General features: G+C 43.1%; 2 non-coding genes across 2 annotated transcripts; both read right to left on the reverse strand.

Annotated features, from left to right (window-relative positions):
* Nucleotides 1-5,688: 5,688 nt before the first annotated feature.
* Nucleotides 5,689-5,760, reverse strand: trnae-cuc (transfer RNA glutamic acid (anticodon CUC)). Its single transcript has one exon. It is a non-coding gene; the product is annotated as a tRNA-Glu (tRNA).
* Nucleotides 5,761-6,285: 525 nt separating this feature from the next.
* On the reverse strand, nt 6,286-6,368 carry trnal-uag (transfer RNA leucine (anticodon UAG)). The gene has a single exon. It is a non-coding gene; the product is annotated as a tRNA-Leu (tRNA).
* Between the last annotated feature and the right edge of the window lie 1,337 nt (nt 6,369-7,705).

The raw sequence follows: 7,705 nt of genomic DNA on the forward strand, positions 1-7,705 counted from the left end.
CTCCGGGTTTTTTGTGTAACGCATCTATCGCTCCGTAAACCATCATGTCTGATCATGAGCCAGTCAGAGTAGGTCCCTGCACCCCGTGCAGCTTAGTCTCTAGATGGAGACAGTCACAGAGGACAGAATAACAGGAAGAAAACTCAACAGATAACAGTCGGTTATACGTCGGTCTCAAGGTTTACCAGTAAACGCAACATTTGTCTCGTCAGTTGTTTTTCAGACAACAGCAATGACCAGTGCTAGTCAGCGTCTGTTAGCTGTTAGCTCCTCTGGGACGCACCGGTGCTAATGTCCTCACGTCCGCTGCAATGTTGTTTATATGGATATGGTTTAATTTTGCGTACATGACCCATTTCATCTGTAAAGCCGTACCTGTGTTGGCTCTCTCCTCTACTCTCTCTCCTCTTACTCCGCGCAGCCCGGCCACACAGCGCCTGGTCCACACTTCTGACATTTGTCCACAGTTTTAATTTTTTATTAACACAGCTGTATATTGTTAAGTATGAGGGGCAAACCTGTATTTGTACCAGTGTTTCCGCTGGTAACTCTGCTATCGCGGCCGGCACTGCGAAGAAAACAGAAGAAGAATTGAATGCAACTAACTTCAGTTGGTAGAGTAACAGCGTGTGAGACGGAGCCCGCTGGACCCATTCATAATGGGTCAGCCGTCTCTCTGTGAGTACGTCGTCGTCGCCCCCCCTCTCCCTAGCTCTTTTAATCAGTTATTGTTGAAAACAAGTTAAGGAGCTTTCACAGAAATACTTTTTTTTTACTTATCCTAGGCTATTTATTTCAGATAATTTTCATTTCCATGTGTTGCAGCTGTATGTCTATACAACATACAACTTCAACATAAGAGGAATGTAGCACATTATGGATGTGAAAGCAGTTATAAATAGCCTATGTGACAATAAAAGTTGTTTAGTTAACAACAAAGAATAATCGCGATAATAATCGTAATCACAATATTGACTAACTAACTTCAGTTGGTAGAGTAACAGCGTGGGAGACGGAGCTGCTGGACTTGGACCAGGACCTGGGCCAGAGATCTGACCCATGGCCAGAATATCATAGTTCAGAAAAATGCAGCGCAGTGACGATACAGACATTTCATACACACGACGTGTATCCGCCATTCGACCCGTGCTGGACCTGTTCATAATGAGTCAGCTGTCTCTCTGTGAGTAGCGTCCATCACACTCCTTCTCGCAGTTATAAATAGCCTACGTGATGATAAAATTTGTTTTGGTTAAAATCAACAAATAATCACGATCAAAATTTTGATCAAAAGAATCGTGATTATCATTTTGGCCATAATCGTGCAGCCTTACTCTAGAGTGCTAGTTAGTGTCTGTTAGCTTACAAGGCTCTAGGGTGCTAGTTAGTGTCTGTTTGCTTACAGGGCTCTAGGGTGCTAGTTAGTGTCTGTTAGCTCACAGGGCTCTAGGGCGCTAGTTAGTGTCTGTTAGCTCACAGAGCTCTAGGGTGCTAGTTACTGTCTGTTAGCTCACAGGGCTCTAGGGTGCTAGTTAGTGTCTGTTAGCTTACAGGGCTCTAGGTTGCTAGTTAGTGTCTGTTAGCTCACAGGGCTCTAGGGTGCTAGTTAGTGTCTGTTAGCTCACAGATCTCTAGGGCGTGAGTAATATTTTTCCTCTAGGTCGATCCGCTGCATCTCCATAAACAAAGCAACATTGTTTATATCAATATAGTTTATATGATTTTACGTTACATGACCCATTTCTCTTTAAAGCCGTGCCTGTGTTTGGTTCTCTCCTCTTACTCTCTCCTCTTACTCTCCGCGCAGACCCCCCCCCCATTCACTAACACAGGCTCCCAGCAACAGAGACAGAGCGGCAACAGCGCCGGTGTCAAGCTTCTGACATTGGTCCAGTTTTAATTGTTATTAACACAGCTGTATATTGTTAAATATGAGGGACAAACCTGTCTTCGTAGAGAGAAAACATGTGAGACGAAACAGCTGGACCCATTCCTAATGAGTCAGTCGTCTCTCTGTGAGTACGTCCATCGCCCCCCCCCCCCATACATTCCTAATGAGTCAGCCGTCTCCCTGTGAGTACGTCCATTGCCCCCCCATCCATTCCTAATAAGTCAGCCGTCTCTGTGAGTAGCATCCATTGCACCCCCACTGGTCACTGCTGTTGTCTGAAAAACAACAAATGGGACAAAGTGTTGCGTTTACTGGTAAACTGGTAAACCTTGAGACTGACGTATTACCGACTGCTATCTGTTGAGTTTTCTCACGCTACTCTGTCCTCTGGGTGTCTACATCTAGAAACTTAGCTGCACGGGGTGCAGTGAACTACTCTGATGGCTCATGAGCAGACGGCTTTATGGAGCGGAGATTGGCTTTGCAAAAAACCCGGAGCGTTCTATGAAATGACGCTTTATAAAAAATAATCGCTCGATCACGCAAATTTGATTGTGGGAAGTCCAAATCGTGATCGCGATTAAAATTCGATTAATTGTGCAGCCCTACCCCATCCATCCTAATGAGTCAGCCGTCTCCCTGTGAGTACGTCCATTGCCCCCCCCATCCATTCCTAATGAGTCAGCCGTGTCTTTGAGTAGCATCCATTGCATCCCCACCCCCTCCCCCCAGCTTTTTTTTTATCAGTTTTGTTGAAAAACAAGTGAGAAGCTTTATCAGAGATACTTTTTATATATATATATATATATATAGATATATATAGATATAGATATATATAGATATATTATATATATATATATCCTAGGCTATTTATTCAGATAATTTTCATTTCCATGTGTTGCAGCTGTATGTCTATACAACATACAACTTCAACATAAGAAGAGTGTAGCATAATATGGATGTGAAAGCAATTATAAATACCCTATGTGACAATAAAACAAATAATCGTGATAATAATCGTGATCACAATATTAATCAAAATAATCATGATTATCATTTTGGGCATAATCGTGCAGCACTACATATAATACGAAAGTAACGAGGAGGTGAAGCTAGCCTCGCTAGCCTTGCTCCGGACCAGCTAGCCGCAAAGAATAAATCTCCATGGTTACTTGGCTGGGATTAATTAACCTGGTTTCGTGCAACCAAGTCAAAGCTCAATTCATCCAGGACATCTTGAATTCCCGGCTTATTCCCTTATCCTGGTTTTGTGCAACAGGCCCCTGGAGGGGGAAAAAACCAGAAGAAACATAACACCGGATCAACATCAAAGGAACAAAGCTGCGTTCAAAGCCTCGTGCTGCTGGGCCAGTGGCTATCATTATGAAACGGAACAGAAGAAATGATGCCGCTTCCCTACCTTAGGCGCTCCTAAACCTTCACCGCCCGTCCTTTCCTGGTTTATTAATATTCCTGTAGTCCGGAAGTGTCCCCAGGTGTAAAGAATTCATCCAGGTTGGGAGTATTGTCCTGTAGAGTCCGTGCTAACTAGCTGCTAACTTCACGTGCCGACCTCGTTCCGTCTCCTCGCCCGCACGTGTTTCTGGGTATGTTTGTTCCTCATGTTGCTGCCTACACAATCAAACTATCCCCGCCTTTTCCGGTTTAGTTTTCACCCCGGGGCAGCCCCCGACGTCCAGCAAGCGCTCCCACTGTGGAGCGCCAAATACGCTGCGTCATCTCTCTGAGCGGCCATCTTAGAAACAGCTCCATGGCTATCAACACGCCAATCAGGCCAGTTGTAGCCAATCACGTTCCCTTTCCAAGAGTTCATGCCGTGATAGGAACATCCAATGGGAGCCTAAGCCCCGCCTCCCAGAGCCAGCAGGCTCACACATGTGATTTATGAAAACAAAGCTGTTCAGCAGTGAGTTTTTTCTTTTCTTCATGTCATCTTTATTGCAAAAATAGGAAACAGAACACTAATGACATATAAAAGTATATAATACAAACATAATGAACATAATACAATACAATTTTGCCAGGGGAAGCTTAAAGGCCGTTACAAAGATAATGAAGACCAAATGTTAACAGTTTTAATTGCCTTCAGAATCAGAATCAGAAATACTTTATTGATCCCCGAAGGGAAACTCTGTGTTGCAGTTGCACAAATAGTATAAATATCAGAGTAGAAATACAAACAAAGAAATATAAGGAGTGTGGACATGTATGGTATTTACATAGTTAAAAGAATGTTACTATACATTATTTACATAATTAACAATAATTTCAGAAATACTTTATTGAAGTATTAATAAGAAGCTTATATAAGATAGATATATATATATAATAAGAAGATTAATTAGATGCATTTATTTAGGAATTGCAATGGTAAAAAGTAAAATAATAATAGTAATAATAATAATAATAATAATAGTAATAATTGTAGCAGTTGAGTATTGCACACATGTCAGGCCAGTGTTATTGCACAAAACAGATAATACAGATAATATTGTCCAGTTTCAACCTCTCTGAGTGTCTTAGAGCAAGGAGTTATAAAGTTTGATGGCCACAGGCAGGAATGACTTCCTGTGGCGCTCTGTGGTGCATTGTGGGAGAATGAGTCTATCACTGAAAGTGTTCCTGTGAATGAGCAGCAAGCCATGGAGTGGGTGCAAGACATTGTCCAAGATGGCATGTAGTTTGGACAGCGTCCTCTCTGACACACCCGACAGAGAGTCCAGACCACCCCTACGACGACGTCACTGGCCTTGCGGATCAGTTTGTTGAGTCTGTTGGCGTCCGCTAACCTCAGCCTGCTGTCCCAGCATGCAACTGCAAACAGGATAGCACTGGCCACCACACAGACTCATAAAACATCATCTCAGCATCGTCCTGCAGATGTTGAAGGACCTCAGCCTTCTCAGAAAATAGAGACGGCTTTGGCCCTTCCTGTTGAGGGCTTGAGTGTTCTTGGCCAGTCCAGTTTATTGTCTAAGTGCACTCCCAGGTATTTGTAGTCCTCCACAATGTCCACACTGACCCCCTGGATGGAAACAGGGCTCACTGCTGCCTTGGCTCTCCTTAGATCCACCACCAGCTCCCTGGTCTTTGCCACGTTGAGCTGTAGATGGTTCTGCTCACTCCATGTGACAAAGTCCCCACCACAGCGCTGTACTCAGCCTCGTCCCCCTCGCCATCCAACCACAGCAGAGTCATCAGAAAACTTCTGAAGATGGCAGGACTCTGCGTGGTAGTTGAAGTCTGTGGTGTAGATGGTGAAGAGGAATGGCGCCTGGCTAGAGCTTCAGAAGGCAGGACATGACAGATTACACATCTGTCACGTAGTCAGTTTGTAGTCTTAAATACCAAGTCTCTGCTGTTCCTTGACTAGTGGCCACCCTGCTCTGCATCGCTCCAGTAAGTAGAAAGCAATCTGTTATGCACCTTTGCATTGCACTAAAATGTCCACATTTGGACCTGAATCCAACAATAACTTACTTGACACTCATATACATTGGTTATCAGGCAAAAAATGTGGTCAGGGGTTTAGTTACTGTTTGAAAAAGGAAAATAATTGTTAGATGAATTATGACATAATTTCAGATGAAGTATTTATGACCCATCAAAGACGACAAAAGGATACATCAGTTGTCGGGGGTCTGATTTAAGGAAATGATACTCTTTAAAAGTGTTGGGGTTCTAGTGTAAACTAATGAGGAAGAATTTGACATATCTAAGTTAACCAAAAAGTTTCTCTTTCAAATGTTACATCTGTATCTGTCAAGTCCTGACCATTCCCTGACCGGGAATTGAACCCGGGCCGCGGCGGTGAGAGCGCCGAATCCTAGCCACTAGACCATCAGGGAGGTCACATCTATCAAGTTGTCTTTGTAGATGTGAGTTTCCTTTTCACTTACTGGAATGACTCAGATTGTTTTAGGCGAGGAATGGCGCCGTATTTTTAGATGTTTAAAATGTGCGCACAAGAAAGCTGAGGGATTACTGTGGGGAAATGGAGATGACTAGGTTAACTGAAGATTTTAAACATTGTGAAAATTAACAGAACATATGAACACGTAAACATATACGGGCATATAACATATACCTGCAGTCTCAGTCTTTGGATGGTAGTGGTAGCGTATGCGCCCCGTCATAGTTATCGACAATTTTGTTGATGAATGAGTATTTCACATTGAACACTTAAGATGGGGTGTTCATTTAAAAACAGGGAATTGCCAGTAAAGATAAAAACAACAGATTCGCAAGGAGTCTAATACGTTGCCACTAATGACTTCAGTCACTTCACCAAGCTATGTCATAAGAGTATAATGTAACAGATACAAATTCAAGTCAACGTATGGTTTGTCTTCCACCTATGTAACATCAGCAGATGGCAGTGGTGGGATTTGAACCCACGCCTCCAGAGAGACTGGAGCCTAAATCCAGCGCCTTAGGACCGCTCGGCCACACTACCTGCATGTATCAGTTCTCCACAGTGAGACACACAGGGACGTAACTAACGGTAAATTTGTCAATGTCATTGGAATAAACTTTCGCAAGGAAAAGCCATACTTTATTGAAAATGTTGTCACTCTTTGTCATTTTTCTCTGGCATTGTTGAGTTTAGAATATTGTAACCAGCATTAAGTAAGTAGGTTTAGGTCTGTGTGGAATATGGGCTGAGCATTTACCTGGGCTGAATTATTGAACATCTTTTTGCATATTCACTGTAAAGAGCCATTACTCCTCCAACTGCCAACTATTGTTCCAGAGATAATAGGATATACAGTTTTAGATTGCAAGGAACTATCCAAGACCAAAGACTTCACTGAAAATACCTCAAGTGTTCAAAAACAGTTGTCAAAATGGGAAAGGTCATGTTTTTGATTACAAATTCCAGCACAGTTGTTCATTACCATTCAAAAACAAAAGTACAATCATGAAACACATACACTTAGACAGAATGAACCTGGTCCGGTGGCAATGAAATGATTCCAGAGACGTGGACCCTCTGGCACAGCCATACTTGGTCAGGACAACACCCCCTTCTTGATAGTGCCCTTCTTGATGTGCTCCATGCGCACCTGGTCCAGCAGTGGCACCACCATGAGGTCCCTTCCGTTTGCCCCTCCCAGTTGCTCGTAACAGAGAGAGGTCTCCTGCATCCCACTCAAATATGCAGGCAGAGAGACGGCTCATGAAGGTGGGACCAGACGTGAGATTTTTTTCGCAGCCCACGCTCACGTTCAAATGATAAATGCCGTACTCTGCGTAGGAACCGGCGTACCCCCGTCCTACGCCTTTTTTGGTCGTATGCACATTCATAAATAAGGGCCTTGTGAGCACAATAAAGATTTCTTAAGAAAGGTTTGTACTTTATAGTTCTAGTTTTTTCCAGTTATTCTGGTCACACTTGGCACTATTTCACATGTTTGTCGGTAGTTCTCTATTCTGTCAGGGCTTAACTCTGTCTCCCACACCTATTTTATTTTGTTTCTTGTTATGTCTCGGAAGAAGTATTGTGCTTTTAGGTCATCCATCCATCTGTACATCAGAATCAAAAACACTTTATTGATCCTTGAAGGTAGCCTCTGGAAAAAATGTTCTCCTTCGAGCCGGAATTTGAACCAGCGACCTAAGGATTTCAGTTCTATACCCCTACAGTCCTCCGCTCTACCAACTGAGCTATCGAAGGGAACTGCCATAGGCATACGCACTTCTATTCTGTCAGAGATGGGAAGTAACGAAGTACACATACTTCGTTACTGTACTCAAGTAGATTTTTTGATATTTTTACTTTATTTTTACTAC

Source organism: Etheostoma spectabile, unplaced genomic scaffold, assembly GCF_008692095.1.
Source record: "Etheostoma spectabile isolate EspeVRDwgs_2016 unplaced genomic scaffold, UIUC_Espe_1.0 scaffold00569913, whole genome shotgun sequence".
NCBI lineage: Eukaryota > Metazoa > Chordata > Actinopteri > Perciformes > Percidae > Etheostoma > Etheostoma spectabile.